Source organism: Lissotriton vulgaris, chromosome 1_1 (assembly GCF_964263255.1).
Source record: "Lissotriton vulgaris chromosome 1_1, aLisVul1.2, whole genome shotgun sequence".
NCBI classification, from domain to species: domain Eukaryota; kingdom Metazoa; phylum Chordata; class Amphibia; order Caudata; family Salamandridae; genus Lissotriton; species Lissotriton vulgaris.
Window position 1 is genome coordinate 149,656,518 of NC_141685.1, and position 18,054 is coordinate 149,674,571.

The 18,054-nt window shown below is 45.5% G+C and overlaps 1 protein-coding gene across 1 annotated transcript in view; it reads right to left on the minus strand.

Annotated features, from left to right (window-relative positions):
• Positions 1-18,054, minus strand: part of LOC147737882 (uncharacterized) — a 540,045-nt gene that overhangs the window by 344,545 nt on the left and 177,446 nt on the right. The gene's annotated exons all lie outside the window — the stretch shown is intronic.

Below are 18,054 nucleotides of genomic sequence, written 5' to 3' on the forward strand. Positions count from 1 at the left end.
GGGACAGTTCCTCTTTGTATCACCTTCGCGGGGCCTGCATGGGGTTCTGACAGTCACCTCACCGCATTGAGTCTCACAGCCAACAGTGACACAGCCTTACTCTTTGCCACCGCTGCAGCGTGACCATCCAGCCACCATGTAGTGCCCCAGCGCAGCGGCAACACCTACATTTACCTCCACATCGCGGTGTTGGTCTGCGGGGTAATCCAAAGCTCTCCGCGCAGCGTGAGTGTCCGGTACCCAGGCAATAAGTCTGCAAGGTATCACCACTAGGCCGCAAGTTTTGTGTTTCCGAAGCAGGAGCACAAGGCTATGGCGCACTAGGAAACAGTACTGCTTCGCCTCCTCCCCACCCAACAGAGGTCGAAGATATCCCCATTTGGGAGGGCAGGTTTGATAAACAGGTGAGGAGGCTGAATATATTTTCCAAAAGTACGTTTTTTTTTTATCAGGGATGGGTTTGGTAATTTGCTCAGAGTGTATTTCCTCCTGTTCTTCTCCAAATTCGCTCTTGGTTGAGCTGGACGGGGATTCTGAGGGAGATGTTCCCGGCTCCTCCTCAGTCTTGATGGTGTCTCCCCGGAGGCTCATAGGAGAGGAGAGAAAAGAGAGCCGTCAATCACTCTGTTTAGGGAGGTAGTCTGGTTCTACCAGTCACCACACCTTGGAGTGCGTAGGGGTCCGATGCAAGGGTTTCCTCAGATTCAGTCTCACTAAGGAAAAGTGCTTTAAACAATAAGGAATATCGTGCCATAACGGTCCTTAGTTGGAAACATGCTGAGAAATGGAAAAGAAGGTGACAACAACACTCAGTGCCCACACCGATAAAGTGTTGATTCTGAAGGGAATGTAAGTGACGTTCCACACAGAGTACTTCTGAGGCTGTGTCCTCAATTTCACAACCCTGCCCTCTATTGTGTATGCCTCCCTCCTCCCTCTTACCCTCCCCTTAGCCCCCGAGACGCTATTCCTGAGTTGCGGCTGCTCTCCAGCGTACTCCGGTGGGCACCACTACTCCTCACTCCACCGCTCGTCAGGATGTTCATCTCCTCCACTGGCGTCCTCGTCCTCCGCGTCGTCCTCGTCGGGTCCTCCACAGTCTCCGTCTTCCTCCACCTACAATCTCGCTTCCTCTCCACAATTGGTCCAAGACACCGCCTACTTGTCTCGCCCTCCTTTCATTGAAGCGTGGAAACAACTTCCGGGTTCGACTTCGCCCACTTCCGGCGTCATTTCGTAGTCCCTCTGTGAAGACACAGTATACGGGGATGGTTGTTGGCTGTTCGAGTTGTCCTTCAGGTTCCGAAATGAACTTCGCTGATTTTGGAAGTCGGAATGTTCTTTCCATGGCGAGCCGAAGGTGAGCCCTGCGTTCTGTTTCTCACATCCCCTTTCCCTTGCTGTCTTTCTACTAGGGGTCTGTTTTGGGGGAAATCTAGACAGGTAATCTACATTCCCCTGTTTGCTTCCTTTCCGCTGTTTTGTTTGGAATCAATATGGTTGTAACGACAAAAACCATCTCAGGACTCTCTCATTGTTGCCTTTATTCCTGGCTAGCCATTCTAGAGGGGCATGATCTGTGTATAAGGTAAATTCCCGACCCTCAAGATAATATCTCAGAATGTATGTGACCCACTTGATGGCTAGAGCTTCTTTTTCTATGGTGGCATAATTCTTTTCTCTTGGAAAAAGCTTACGTTTTATATATAGTATGGGATTTCACCCTGGGGTGTTTCTTGTGACAGGAAAGCCCCTAATCCCTGATCTGAGGCATAGGTTTGTATGTATGAATGTATAGGCATTTATATAGCGCACTACTTACCCGGAGGGTCCCAAGGCGCTTCGACCGCTGCGAAACCCTTCCTGGCTTCCCTGAGAGATGGTCCCTTAATGGGTATCTCCAGGGTGAGACCAGGCATCCCCGGCGGTCTGGTGGAGCCGTTAGTGAAGATGAGGCAAGCTAATGTCCAGAGTTGCCGAGTGTGATCACTGATCAGAGTGGGCACCGAGGCGAGAGAATTATCGAGTCCGCTGACCCTGGTCCAGAAACCTGCCACGCCGGGAATCGAACCCTGGTCCCGGCCGTCCTCTGCTCTCGGGTCTGCGAAGGACAAAGGGAAGAGAATAGTCAGGACTAGCTAATACAGTATCAGATGTAAGAGATGTTTTCAGGGACTCAAAAGCCTGTACTATTTCGTAGTTGGGTGTCTTAGCATTTCCTCTGTTTTGACAGTTTTTTGGAGCAGGTTAGTCAAAGGAGCTGCATTTTGAATAAACCGGCGATAGTACCCGAGCAACCCCAGGAAAGCCCGAAGATCTTTCTTGGTTTGTGGTAAAGGTATCTGGGAAATGGCAGACCGTTTAGAGTTTTGTGGTCTTATTACTCCTTCCCCTAATAGATACCAGAGGTATCGGACGGTCTGGGTTGCTAGATGACTTTTAGCTGGATTAATTTTGAGACCATATTGCCCTAAGGTCTGTTCCACCTGGGAGAGATGTAATAAGTGTTGTTACCAGGTATCACTATAAATAATTATGTCATGAATATATGCCCCAGCATATCTCTCATGGGGTTGTAGTACTATATTCATAGCTCTCTGAAATGTGTCTGAAGCCCCGTGCAACCCAAAGGGTAGCACTTTAAACTGATATAACCCATCTGGAGTAGAGAAGGCTGTCTTTTCTATACCCTGCTCCCTCAAGGGTATCTGCCAATACCCTTTACACAAATCCAGTGTACTGATATATTTAGCCTGCATGATTCTCTCAACCATTTCATCCACCCTGGGAAGTGGGTATATATCAAATTCAGAGATCTTGTTGACTTCTCTGAAATCAATACAAAATCGTATCCAGCCATCTGGCTTCGGCACAAGGACAATGGGTGAGTTCCATTCACTCACAGAGGGTTTGATTATGTCCATCTGCAACATCTTTTGGATTTCATCTCTAATGGTCTTGCGACGAGCCTCCGGGATACGGTAGGGCCTAAGGCGTACCCGTTTCCCAGTGGGAGTTTTTATAGAATGTTCAAAGAGCGTGGTCCTACCAGGAGATGAAGAGAAAGTATCTTGAAAAGGATTTAGTACTTTTGACAGATTACATCGTAGTACAGGTGGAAGGCAAGGGTCTATACACTGGCTAAACAAGGGAGTGTGTGCTTCCGTCGTATTCACATCTGCTGGCAAGGGTCCCTCTCATTTCTTTAGCAAATTCACATGATAGATTTGAGAGGTAAGTCTGGCCGGATCAGTTTCAACCCGGTAGGTCACAGGAGTGACCTTCTCAACGATAGTATAGGGACCCTGCCTCTGCTCCAACAACTGATGATCTGATGAAGCCATCATTAATAACACTGAGTATATCCATCAGCAATAACAGAAATAAATGAGTCACCAACTTCAAAAGACCTTTCCTTAGTCCCCTTGTCGTATTGGCCCTTCTGTGCTATCTGAGCTTCCTCACGATAGCCCTGATTTGTCCCAGATGGGTACGTAAATTAGAGACATTCTGTCAGTGGCTTGGTATCATTTGGTTCTGTTTCCCATCTCTCTTGGGCCATCTCTAGAAAGGTATGTGGTTTATGACCATGTAACAGCTCAAAGGGATAGTACCCTGTACTTTTTTGTTCTTTGCACCTAATGGCGAATAATGACAGGGGCAACATGTCCTCGCATTTCCTGGACTCCAAAGCTAGGAGTTTCTTGAGGGTGGTTTTAATAGTGGCATTCTATCTTTCAACTAACACATCCGTCTGGGGATGATAGGCAGCTGTCCTGATTTGTTTGACCCCTAACTGCACACAGACTTTCTTCATCAATCGGGACACAAAGGGAGTCCCTTGATCGGTCAAGATCTCTTTTGTGAATCACACCCTTGAAAAAAACTTTATCATGGCCTTGGCTATGTTAGAGGCATCCGGTCTGCGTAAGGGTATGGCTTCTGGAAAACGGGTGGTGTAGTCTACCATAACAAGAACATAACAATATCCACTGCGGGAAGGTAACAAAGGACCTATTATGTCCATACCTATTAGACTGAAGGGTTATATTTATTTATTTAATTTATTTAAGCAATTTGTAGAGTGTGCAAATACCCGTGGGTGTCTCGGCGCTATGGACGGAAGAGGCAGTAGTCAAATGGTGTGCTGCTCATTGATTGAAAAGCCAGGTTATTATAAGCTTCCTGAAGGCCGCTAGCGTTGGGCAAGATTTAATTTGCTGAGGTAGGGTGTTCCACAGTCTGGCCGGGGCAACAGTGAAACTTTTGTCGCCCCAGGAGACCTTATTTGTGCGGGAAATCATGAGGAGGTTGGCAGTTGAGGATCGTAAGGTTTCTTGTGGGTGGTTTTATTATGGGAAGTGGTTGAAGGGGTGCTGTGGGAGGATGGTATCTGTTATTTTTTTGGCGTACCGGGCATTTTCGGCAGTATATTTTTACATGCTGGTATATGCCAGGCCAATAAAACCGTTCCATGATCTGTTTTTCAGTTTTATCTGCCCCAAAATGTCCCCCAATAAGTGGCCGTGGGCTAGATACATCATTTTTTCCCTGAATGGACCAGGGATCAATAGCTGGGGGTTCTGAGTGGGGCTCCCTTTTCTATACAACAGCCACTTTTTCTTAAAGAAATATGGACCTACGTGGTGTGGGTCTTTGTCCTGTTGAGGAAACATAAATTTTATGGTCAAGAAATGTTCCCTAACGTGTACCCCACCGTCTCCATGTACAAGCTTAAAGTGCATGTAACTTCCCTCCTGTGCCAGCTATGAAGACGCAAATACATTTGCGTCCAACGTTAACATGTCCTCTTTCAGATCCACCATGAATGGGTCCGATATTCCGTTCCTAAGTATGCCTTGCCAACGTCTTTATGTAGTATACTTTTACGTTTTCCAGCCCAGGCGAAGTAGGCCCTGAATTCTGCCATCGAGCCTTTTCCTGCCTTCTGACTCTGAATGCCTCAGCCTGGGGCTGCCTCTGTATCCATGACCTTTACCTTACTCCTTGCGCGGCTAACGGTGCTTAGCTCAGCCTGTTGCCTGCCAAGACTGCTTCCAACCTTCTAATTATCTGCTCCGCTCCTCAAAAATACATTCCTGCCTACTAGCTTAAGTAAACATCCTTCCAGCTGCAGAGCAAAGGGTCAGGCCTTACTGTCTCCGTGCAAGTAATTCATAGCTCCTGTTACCATGGTAGGCCCATGCCCCCTCGCATCTCATGCAGACACGTAGACGCTTATACACGCACTCACAGTCAGTATAGAATAGCCTCTGCCCAAGAAACCTTTCCCTCTAGATAATGTGGTTCCCAAACATCAGATATCAGATATGATAGAGGAACGAGTTGATCTGACATGCCAGACTTCTGTCTCTTTCCTCTAGTGTAAATGTCAAGTCCCCTGCACCCTCTTGCTTAACGTCAATCACACGTCATGCAGCTGCGCGCGCATCCAGATCTCAGATTTCTGCTGACATTGCAAGATTCTGCTATGTAACCACCCACTTGTGACACTTTCATGTGACGTTTCTAGCACACACCCCTATGTACACGCCTCATTCACGCCTTCTGCTTACGTATTGCTAACACGTGTGTGCTCTTATCTAGTTTCTCTCAGCTGTTACGCCTACTGTATTGGTTTGCATTATATGATTTAAGTATAAAAGTTATGTATTGTCAATAAAGTATTGCTCTATCCCTTCCTGCACCCCAGTGGTGTCAGGAACATGATATCCGGTTCAAGAACCATTCCTTTTTAAGGAATAAAACCCCTAAGAACTCTAACACCACGGACTCTGCGTCTTTCTTTCCGATTGAGTTATTTTTGTTTAAGGACTTACCTGCATAGAAATTAGGACGGTAAATCAAATATTTACCACACTGTAGGGCCTTGTTCCAACACCGGATCTTCCCTTTGTGCCGCAAGGAAATTTCTATCGGTTTCCCAGGGGTTCTCATCTTGTGGAACGGGCAAAACCAATGGAACCCAGCCTTTTTCTGCCCTCCTTTGTTTTCTACTCTTCCTAGTTTTTGATGGTGGTCACTCCTTGTCTGTATTCCTGTGAAAAAGGTGCTGTGGCCCACCATTCTTCATCTTTGAGTTTAGTGCCGTGCAACAACTGAGATAACTTGGGGTAATCGTTTCCGAGTATAGCTTGTTCTGGTAACCGGGGTATAAGTCCAACAGTTAAAGTGGTTCCTGGGTCATGGGGGTGTTGTATTTGTACTTGTGCCGTGGGGTACGGTTTGGTGTTACCATGAACACAACGTATAGCTACAGTTCCATCAATCGGGCCAAGGCGGGATCCCAGGTATTGAGTTCGGACTATGCTGTGTAGGCATCCCATATCAGCCAGTGCTGTCACGGGGTGTCCATTCACTGATACTGTACAGCGATAGGGAGGTGATTTTTTTTCTGAAGGGGAGCAATAGTAGTCGCGGGCCATACCTATTTCCATGGGGTCTTCCTTTTGGGGACAAAACCGGGCAATATGTCTCATCCCTCCACACTGGAAACATTGAGGACCCATAGTAGGAGGTCTGATAATAGGGGTTCCAGGAATTATGGTCTTCTTTGCTAGGGTTGGACGGGGCTGACGATTTACTCCTGGTCCTCCTGTTTTCCCTGTTGACTCCTCTCACCCTTTTTGAATCTCTTGAGCTCTGTTTTAGGCACTAGCAATCTCTACCGCAGTTTCGAGGGTCAGATTAGCCTGTTGACGCGCCCACATCTGAATGGGCGGATGAAGTGAGGACAAATACTGCTCCAAATATATTTTGGCCAAGATGCCATCTTTATCTGTAGTGACTGGTTTTAACCAGCGATCCGCCATATCTTTTACCGTACAAGGCTTGGAGTCCTTCCTTCATTTGTCATAGTTTTAGCCGGTAGGTCTCGTCATCTACACCCAACCTCTCCATGATGCACCTCTTTATATCAGCATAAGGAGCTATCCCTTGAACTGTAGCGGCCTGATAGGCTGCTTGTAAGTCACCAGACAGGAGAGATCCCAAGTACTGGACCCATTTATCAAGTGGCCAAGATGCTGCCATGGCCATCCTTTCGAAATTATTGAAAAAATAGTCAGGGTCTTCTCTACTCATGTACCCTTGTACTGCGGGGCCTCTCACTCTCTGAGCAGGACAGGCGCGACCTTTGGAAAGACTATGGAATTTACCTCCAGGCGGTCAGGTTGAAATTCAGACCTTGCTTCACAAAATGTCAATATTACAGGATTTAACGCACCATGGTAAGAGTTTCTGGCTACGGCCTTCGTAGTGGGAGTGGCGCCCGCACTATGGCACCCTGACTTTTCTCTCCTGTTCCCACGTCCCTTCCCCTCGTGTTTCCCCTCATCCTCCTTCCCTGATAATCTGCAGGATCTTCTGGGCCACATCACCTCTATCTGGACGGGTTATGTTATTTATTGTTTTTCCGGTTATCAATGTCTTCTCACAAGTTCAATTTTACACAGTACCTTGGACTCTGCTGAATCGATAAACTTTCATCCCTGTTATATGCTCATTGTATATGAAAAATCAATAGAGAAATGAGGTATTAAACAAAGACACAGGGAGTGTTGTCACTTAACATTTGACTTTGACAGTACCAAAGGAAGAAACATTACAGAATTTATAGACATGATGAGAACACATGTAAAGTGATAAAATTAACAACCAAGTCTCGCAAAAATAGACATTCAATTTAATATTGTACTGAACTGTGTGCAGTACTCATGGTGAAATATGAGGAAGGTTTTGCCAACAAAATGTGGGACAGAGTGTCTGCTCTGTGATGAATAGTCATGTGTGAAGTTCTAGTTTATTCCCATAGTGTGGAAGAATGGGCCAGGTTTGAGTGAGACTTCAGACTGACTTCCAAATGTGTTAGTGCCACTCATGATGAGTGAGGCTTGAGGGCTCAGATGTATGCACGTCTGAATTAATGTTGCTGTTGAGGCATTCAAGGCGGCTTGCATGACAATGCTACAGAGAGTTGACGCACTCACTAATCAGCGGTGTATTGATGACGAGGGTACTATGATATAGGGGCCTATGTGAAGGAGTAGAATATTTTCGAGTAATGAAATGTCCCTCCCCTGTTCTTCAGACTAGTAATACCCACTCATTTTTATGATACAATGCAAACTGTGTGAGAAATTTCTGGTTCATACTTGGTTGCTGTTGTGGTTACTGTCTCTTTAATGGAACTCTGTCTGTTCTACGTCATTGATGGAGTGTTTACTTTCTGAATACTGTGTCAGTTGCTGAGGCTTGCTGTTGATGGTTGGATCAATAAACCTGCTCTTCCTACTAAACCTGAATTAAGAGCTTTTATCACTGGCGACGAGGATCAAGGCTTGATTGGGGACAAGAATCTACAACCATCAACTCCCCTACAATTGGAATCTTAATCTGGATTTGGATTTGGACTTGGTTTGAACAAACTTACATTTTGAATACTGCTCCTCTACTGTTATTGGACTAATATTGAACATGGACACTGGATATCATACAGTACTACACAAACTTCGAAATTTGGATTTATTTCTGCTTTATTTGGATTTATCATCAAAATTTGGATTGCCTCATCATTTGAAATTGGCTTTCTTATCATCTAACGCAGTGTTTATGGATAATACTGCTGTTCTGATTGCTGTACTAATTGCGCAGAATACATTTCGCTAAACAAATAACTTTCTTTTAGCCCGTTCACCTGTTGGCCGTTACGATCTGGATCTGTTTATTCTTAAACAGAGTCAAGTGATGCATCGCTTGTGTCTGGGCAGCGGGTGACATCGCATGTGTCTGCGCGCTCACCTTCGCATTCACACCATCGGCTTCGGAATCAGCTTCGGCTTCAGGATCGGCTTCAGGATTCCCTAGCAACGTGATCTGACACGATGCCATAGAACTTTGACCTTTGACGCTCAAAACGTATAGCGTCATCACGCAGCGGCCATTTTGATCTCTTCGTGCAATTCTTCACGCCGATGCGCACGGCAGCGCATTTTGGTAACCTTAGCAACCACGCTGATGCGCACAGCAACGCAATTTTCATTTACCATAGCAATTCTTCACACCAATGCACACGGTTGTGCATTATTAAGTTTACCGTTTTTCTTCAACGTTGATGTGCACGACAGCACATTTACTTTCCATAGTTCTTTGGTAGTAAGTTACATTTTGTTTACCTTTGCATCGCCGATGTGCACGACAGCACATTGACTTTTAACTTTGGTTTTACAAAAAGTAAAGTGGAGTGTAATGACTTAGTAGTGAATAATTTATTTATTTATTTTTCCTTTCTTTTTCTTGTGTTGGATATTAACCCACAACATGGCTACCACTTCCAGGATGTCACAGCCTCCCCCTTTCCTTTCTGAAGAGGGAGAACCTATTCTTCCCTTGAAGAGGTGGCGGAATCTTTTTGATTCTTATCTGGTTTCAATTGGTGGGGAAAAGTTCTCAGCTGCCAGAAAACCGGCAATTTTATTGCATGATCTAGGGGTTGAAGGTAGACACACGTACAATAGTATGGACACTATACCAGTCAGTGGTGCTGATGGTGAACCTTCTGACATTTTTGAAATGTCTATGTCCATGCTAGAAAACTATTTTGGTCCTAGAATTAATGTTACCTTAGAACGCCACAGATTTTTCACTCGTGTACAAGGTCCTGTTGAACGTCTGGGCACATTTGTAGCTGTTTTAAAGACTCTTGCACGCATGTGTGATTTTGGGGATTTAGCTGAATCACTGGTGAGAGATCAGCTTGTAAGATGTACTAATAGTACAAGAGTTCAAGAAAAATTATTATCTAAGAACCCTACCCTGAAAGAGACTATGGCTATTGTAGAAGGCATGGACAATACTTCTACTTGGGTTAAAGAAATTAGAAAAAATAAAGAAGAGACAAATCACACTTCTATTGAGGTTAAAAAGAAAAGTCAAGATGTTGTGCATAGACTACAAGAAGATGAATTTCTAGAAGAATCTCCTGATTCCATTGCTAAAATTTCAACTAATGTGAGAAACAAATTGCCTCAAAAGAACTTATCTCAGAAAGGTTCTCAAGAGACTCGTCCTTTGCTTAATAGAGAGACTTCTTTATCCAAAGAACGTGATTTTCGACAACAACGCCCATTTTCTAATCAAAGGTTGCGTTGTTTTTGATGTGGTAGTTTTTCTCACACTTCTAATTATCCAAACTGTTTTGCAAGGGATAGTAGCTGTAACAATTGTGGGGGTAAAGGTCACTATGCTCGTGTTTGCAAGTCCAACAAAAAGAAAGAGTCTAATGAAAATGTATCTGACATTGTACGCACAGTGGTTGTTTCAAATGTTATTGAGGAAAATGTTGATTCTGAAAAGATTATTATGCCTTTTTGTGATATAGGTGTTAACAAGTATATGTTCAAGCTCATGGCAGATTCAGGATCTCCTTATACTTCAATAGGTAACAAAATTTGGGATGAAGTTGTTGGTTTGGAAAATATTCCACTGTTGCCTCCAGATATTGCTCCTTTAAGTTATGGTCGTTCAAAGATTGATATCTTGGGTTATACAGTTGCTAAGATTTCCTATAGAGGTAAAGAAATTACTGGGAAGGTTTATGTGGCTGTGAGAGGAGACAATCTTCTTGGGTGGAAACATCAACATGATTTTGGTATTATCCTTAATCCCTGTGCCAAGAATCCTCATAATCAAGTCATCTTTATGGAGGACTTAGTTCCCTCTTCTTTTTCTCAAGAAATTAACACTGTGTCTGATTCTAACATTTTTTCCGAATTTCCTAAAGTTTTCTCAGACACATTGGGATGTTTAAAGGGATTTGAACACAGGATTATTCTTAAGAAATCTGCTAAACCGTGTGTGCATAAAGTTCGGAAAGTCCCTAATATGATGGTTGAGCCTTTGAGATTGGAGATTGAGAAACTTTTGAAATTAGGTGTGATTGAAGAAATTGAGTCCTCAGAATGGTTAAGTCCTATAGTTTTGGCACCCAAGGATGGTGGAAAAGCAGTAAGAATGTGTGTCTGCAGAGGGTGCAGATGAGGTAAGGCCTGTTCTGTCCAGGGGGGTGCAGCCGAGGTGAGACCTGTCCGGGTGGTACAGAGAAGGTGAGACCTGTGGAGAGGGGATGAGGGGCAAAGGAGGTGAGACCTGTGGAGAGGGGGGAGGTGCAGAGGAGGTGAGACCTGTCCTGTCGGAGGGAGGTTAGAAAAGGTAAAGCCTGTCCAGAGGGAGGCACAAAGAAGGTGAGCCCTGTCCAGCAGGTGCACAGGAGGGGAGGACTGTCCATGGGATGTAGAGGTGGTAAGGCCTCCTTGGAGGTAGGTGCAGAGGAGGCGAGACCTGTCGGGGGATGCATAGGAAGCAAGGCCTGTCCAGGGGGCTCAGAGGAGGTGAGTGAGACTTGTCCAAGGGGTGTAGAGAAGGTGAGGCCTGTCCAGTGATGCAGAGGGGGAGAGGCCTGTCCAGGAAGGTGTAGAGGAGGTGAGGCCTGTCCTGTGTTTGTGTGGAGTGGAGATGAGGCCTGTTCATCCAGGCTGGGTGGTCGAGAGCTGAGTTTAAGTTTGTTAATTGTTGTCCCAAGAGATTTGTGGAATGAGTGTAAGTCGCTTGTAAACTGGCCAATTGAAGAACCACAGAGTGAAGTGCCTCAAAATATTTTATTATATTACAAGAGATTAATGCAGATTTACAGACAATATTGCAAAGGCAAAGACCGGGTAAAAGAGGGCGCATCTTTTAGCGTTGCATCCAGAGGTTAGTGCACATATCTAGCAAAATGTGAGGGGCTTCAGACTAACATTTCGGATGAGATTTTGTTTTACGCAAAGTTCTGTAGTGAGAATTTTGTTACTAAGCAGAAAAATATCAAAGAAAAAATAATGATGGCTCAGACAAAAATGTTCCAAATGGGTGACGAAAGTGGTTCTCACAGATTGTATTCTCGTTTTGATTCTGGGTTTGTTGCTGGTGTGAATTTGGATGTGCACGGCGTTGGGGTGCAGAGTAATGATGTTCAGTATGTGCAAGGAGGAAATGTTGTTCCTCTGGGTCAGGGCCGGACTGGGAACCCCAAACAGGCCTGACAATTTTGACGGACCAGCCCCTTGCCTCTTTTGTTGCTGGGGGTGATATAGCAGCACCAGAGCAAAACCAGCCCCAAGTAAGAAATACGTTTCCCAGCACTGAAGATTCGGCCTCCACTCTTCCATCCTCCCGGGAAAACTCTTGAAGCCCGTTACGGCGAGTGCGGCCCCGCTTAGGGTATCGGTTTTACTGACAGTGGCAATTTAAATACCTCAAACTCTAATAATGTGCAGAATAAGACACGCTCCTTGCGATGTTTGCAGGAACCTGGGAAACTGGAACATGAATCAGATGGCCAGATGGGATGTCACAGTCAGTGGTCCCAGCCCAACTGGCCTCTGTGCCGAGCATGCAGAATCAAAGGCAGATATATTGGAGCATGCCTTCAGTTCAGATGGCCCCACAGCCCAGTGCAGAATACAATGCCAAATTCTCAACAAATTCAGGATTTCAACAAAATCCTTCAGTGATTAATAAGGATTTTCCACAACTTCCACCTACACTAGGAATTTCTACTGGACTGAGTCAGATACAATGACGGTGCCTGAGACGGGAGAAGGATTGCGTGCTTGGTGCAGTCCTAGAGGTCACCCAAAGTGGCCCTTTTGTAGAAGAAGTAAATGGGAATCCGGCATCTCTTTTGATCAATAAATGTGCCTCCCGTGCCACAGTCAGACTGACGGGAGCCCCTAACCCACCCCTCTTGGGAAAGGAGTCCAAGTTGTAGGCATTTCTAATGAGCAACTAATAAGCTGTCAGCAAATGTTCCCGTACAAATTGGGTCAATGATAAATGGGCAGCAACTTATACTATGATTAAGATCCAGTTATTATGTTAGGGAATTACCTTGTAAAATGACTTGTAGCTTTTTGGGGAAGAGTCACAATTAATTATTCATTTTGTAGGTGTGGTTTATTAAATTACATTTTGTTGTGCCATGTTTTTATGAACATTCATTGATTGCTGTCATTTTTACCTCATCATGAACCATGTCAATAATGTGTTCTCTCTGTCTAAAAACTTAAGAACTTTTCCTTGAATCCTAACTGAGCAGATTCTATGTCAGTTTGCTATTTGATATTATAAAAAATGTTTTCTTATATCTTTGCACACATTTGTTGTGTGTGGTCTGTCTATTGACTTTACAGGTGGAGTTATTTCTGATTCTGGCTTTTCATATACTTTAGAGGTTCCCTTTATGTGATTCTACTGAAAATATTATGAAAATTATTTCTCTGACTGAGTATCCATGTTTATGCCTTCAGTAATTATTTGAAACATTAAATATAGCTTTGAATTTTGTTGTAGCTCCAAAGGCAAGGGCCTTTTCCAAGGGAGCGGTCCTTTAATGGGCAGTATTGCCTGCTACGGCTGACTATAAGGTCATTACACTGTTTGCCCCATGAGCGCAGAATGTGTTAATCAATAAAACAACGGCGTCCCAGAGACCGAGGGGCTTGAAACACCTCCGGTACTCCGAAACCTTTGTTTCAAAGCTGTTGCTGTGAAACTTGAACAGTTAACAGCCGCATGCGGGACCACGGCGGTTAATTGTTGAACATTCACAGCAATAGCTGTTAAAGGAGGCTGAAGTCAGCCCCTGGTTCTTCCTGGGCTCTGTTGTTTTGTAAAACCAGGACGGTTATTTGTAAAATGTGATGGAGTGTGATTGTCGTCTGATGCTAAATTATTTCTTTACTTCCTTTCAAGGTATGCTGGGATGACACGCAGTGCGGCATGGCTGCCACCCTTGGGGGAACAAAAAATAGAATTGTCAGGTAAGGATTCCTATAACTCTATGTTTCCTTTTCCCCTGTTTCTTCTTTCTCTCTTCCCTTTCTTGATCTCTGTTTTTTTTGTCTCTTCCCTTTTGACTCTCTCTTACTGCATTCTTTCCAGGCACTCTTCTGCTTTTTTCTTCATCTCTGGGAGGGGGGTGGGGGGCTTGTGGGGGTCTTTTGCTCCTTCCCCGATCCACCACAGCTCGCCAATTGTATGGAGGGAAGTGAGTGTTTCACTCTTGCTGCTCTACTCCACTTCCTGTCCCAGATCGATGGGCAGCACTCTAATTATTCCTCACTGGCCCAGCTATTTATTCTGAATGCCGGGCCGGACTCGCAGTGAACGCACACAGCAGGCACGCCAAAAGCACGCCTTTCTGTGTCTGTCTGTGCCAAGTTTACGCCTTGTGCCAGGGACGCTGTCCTTTTTATTGTAGACCCTGGTAAGCTCCTTGTTTACCCGAGAGGACAGCTGTTGGAGCTTCAAGGACAGAAGGATAGAAGGATGTGCACTGCAGGTCGATGAACTGTGAGCATTGGGCTAGTGGGGAAGTGTGGCTCAATGGTTAGAGCGGCAGAACCTGATGCAGAGGTCTGGCCCGGGACCAGGGTTCAATTCCCACCTCGGCGGGTCTTGGGCTCAATTTCCTCGGACCTGATAATTCTCGCCTCGTGCCTATTCTAATCATGGGTCCCACACTGCAACTCTGGGCAATAGCTTGCTTAATCTCCACAACGGCCCCAACAGCGCTGGGATGCCTGGCCTCCACCTTGGGGGTGCCCAGGAGTGGACATTTCACAGGGAAAAGCCAGGAAGGGTTCCATAGTGGTATGCGTTACAGCGCCAGGACACCCATGGGTATTAGTGCGCTTTACAAGTACAAATTACATTTACATTTTACATATGAGTGTGTTAACTGTAAGACAGTCATTCTATTGGGGGTAGCTTAGCTAAAAAACCCAAGGGGAAACGTGTCAGCCCTACCCTTACCCATGAAAGAGTCCTTTTCAGGGTATCTCTTGATCTCTGATTAAACATAGAGCAGAATTTATTGATTTTTTCTCCTCCCGTAGGCCTGATTGGGTATTTATTACTGAAACCTGGGCTAGAGATTGCTCAGGGCCAGACCTGGTGGAGGCCATCCCCTCAGGGTATGCTCTGTCCAGACTTGATAGGGGGGTTTGGGAGTCCTTTATAAAGACACCTTCTCGTGCTTCACTGAGTCAAGTCAAGTCAAGTCAGAGAATTTATATAGCGCACTACATACCCAGAGGGTCTCAAGGCGCTTAAGGAGCGGTAGGGAATCACTTGTCAAATATCCACGTTTTAAGTTGCTTTCTGAATGCTAGGTGATTCTGGGTAAGGCGAAGGTAGGTGGGAAGTGAGTTCCAGGTTTTAGCTGCCAGGTAGGAGAAGGATCTACCTCCCATGGTGGTCTTGTTGATGCGAGGTACATTGGCAAGGGCTTGGTTGGAAGATCGAAGCTGGCGGGAGGGGGCGTAGAAGGACAGTCGTGTGTTGAGGCATTCTGGTCCGATTTCGTAGAGTGCTTTGTGTGCGTGGGTAAGTAGCCGGAAAGTGATTCTCTTATTGACGGGAAGCCAGTGGAGGTTTTTCAGGTGACCAGAGATATGTTCTTTACGCGGGATGTCTAATATGAGCCTGGCTGAGGCGTTTTGGATTCGTTGGAGTTTTTTCTGGAGTTTAGCGGTAGTCCCGGCGTAGAGGGTGTTTCCATAGTCCAGTCGGCTCGTGACCAGAGCGTGGGTGACCGTTTTCCTTGTTTCGGTGGGGATCCAACTAAATGTTTTTTTGAGCATGCGAAGAATGTTGAAGCAGGATGAGGAGACAGCGTTGACTTGTCTGTTCATTGAAAGTGAGGAATCCAGGATGACGCCCAGGTTCCGTGCATGGTCTGTCGGGATGGGTGCTTTTCCAAGGACTTCTGGCCACCAAGAGTCGTCCCATGCGGAGGGGGAGTGTTGTAATAAACCACAACTGTTGAGGGTTCCAACATTAAGTTTATTTGTACTGAATATAACAGGTGCTCCCAGCTTGGCGGCAGTCTCTCACAACCAACATTCTGACACGCACTCGCAGAGGCAGAGTGGACTGTACCAGGTGGGGAAAGGGGTGAGGGGTGGTAGGGAGAAAGAGGGAGGTTACAACACACCTTCCCCTCTAAGGAGAACAGAAGGAAATGGGAAAGCGGCGCCCCAAGCGGGGAGAGAGAAGGGGGGGGGGTGGAAACGAGAGTGGGAAGAAAGGGATGAGAGGAGAGAGAACATGGGGACAAGAAAAGGAAGTGAGAGAGAAAGAACATGAAACTGTAAAACCATCACGTAACCTCAGTGTAGAACTGACAAGAAGTATTCATGAGCATTAGGTTCCTTAAGTCCAATAGGATCCGTGAGGAGTCCTGGCCTTTCTCCCAAAGGATGAACACCCCGGATGCTACAATAAGTGTAGCCGGTATGCCGGTCCTTAGAAGTCTACTCCTGCCCCCCCGCCAAAGCGTTTCTATAAACAGCATGATATGTCTCAAGGCATGGGTGAAGGGCAGGAAAGAGCGCAGCCTGACTTTTTCCCTAGGGTCCTCTGAGAGTGAACAAGTTGTACGGTTTACTCCCACCTGGAGTTGAGCACTCTTCAACTAGTCTTTCCATACCCCTCGGGGAGGGTGTATAGGCGGTAACGCTGTTTTCTTCCTTGGGCAGTAGCTGGGGCCCGGACACACCCCTCCTGCTCCTTCTGACAAGATAAGGCTCTCTTTCATTGTCGTCTTCGATGACTGGTCTGGTCCCTCTTCTACCCTTCATACCTTGGCCGTAAGCAGAATCCAGACTTTTACCGAACTCCATTGCAACAGCTCCGGAAAATTAGCATTAGTCTCTGCTGACCTTAGTCTGTCATTCTGCTCCCTTCCTTGACTCCCCTGGAAGAACTCCATAGTGTTTCTTGGGCCATGACCCTCCTGCATGCTCCAATAATTATCAAGTGTACCCTTCTTCCCTGACAGGCTTCTTAGTGGGAGACCTTTTGACATTTTCTGCATTTCCCCACTCTCACTCTCCATCTTACCACTGTACTGCCTTTGAGAGTATTTAGCTTTCTCCTCACCCTTATCCTCCGACAAACTTAAGTCCCTTTCTCTTTTCTGTCCACCGTAGTCCACATATTCTTTCCTTGTTTCAGTCCTGAACTCAACCGGTGTGGTACTTTGCCTCGTCTCCCTGCGATTAAAGAGGTTACTCCTACATTTTATTTTTTCTCGCTCATTTATTGCGTTTGCTATGCGCTTTTCCTTCCTCACGAATTCTCTGTTTTTCACAACTTCACTTCCTCTGGCTTTTCTCTCGCATTTCTTACGAAATTCTCTTTCGTCCACCCAACTTTGGTACATTTCGAGTTTTTTCCTTATTTTGTCCTTTGCTAATTTTCCTCCTCGTCCTTTATTGTTTGCATCTTCCTGCAACACTACCATTCCATTTGACGGAAACGTGCGAGCGATCCCTGTTTCGCCCTTGTTTGCATCCATGCCGGTCGCTCTCCCTTTAGGAGCTTCCTCTCGCCCCAGTCTGTGGAGATCTGTACCTCTTTCCTGTTCATATTTGTCTTCATATTCCTCCATCATTTTGGTCTTGGGCTCAGACGATGTGGTTCTTCTCCACTTCCCTTTGTGATTGAATAGGTTACTCTCACATATTATCCTCTGCCGCTCCTTAGCTGTAATAATTATGCTTTCTCCCTTTCTTTCGAATTCTCTTTCTCCTTCACTTTTCCCTTCACTGTTTTTTTTCTCATGTTTTATAACTTCTTTTTCATACTCTTTATTACTTGCAGCTCCTTCACTAAGACACAAATCCTTAGATGTCAACACACAAGTCTTCCATGCCTCACTGTTAGTCCCCTGCATGCCTTGGATCTGTGCCAGCACACTCACGCGTTCTTCTCTTCTTCCATAACTTGACGTTTCCAATTTCTTTTGATCCTTCCACTCTGACCTGGTGGATCCTCTTTTCGTTATATGTCTGGTACTCCAAGTATTATTTCCCTTGTGCATTAAATCCATTACTTTGTAACCTCTAGCGTTGATGTTCTCCCCTGCGTACATTTTTAGGGATAAGTTGACCTCTTTGAAATCATCTCCATTCTTTTTTTCAGCATAGT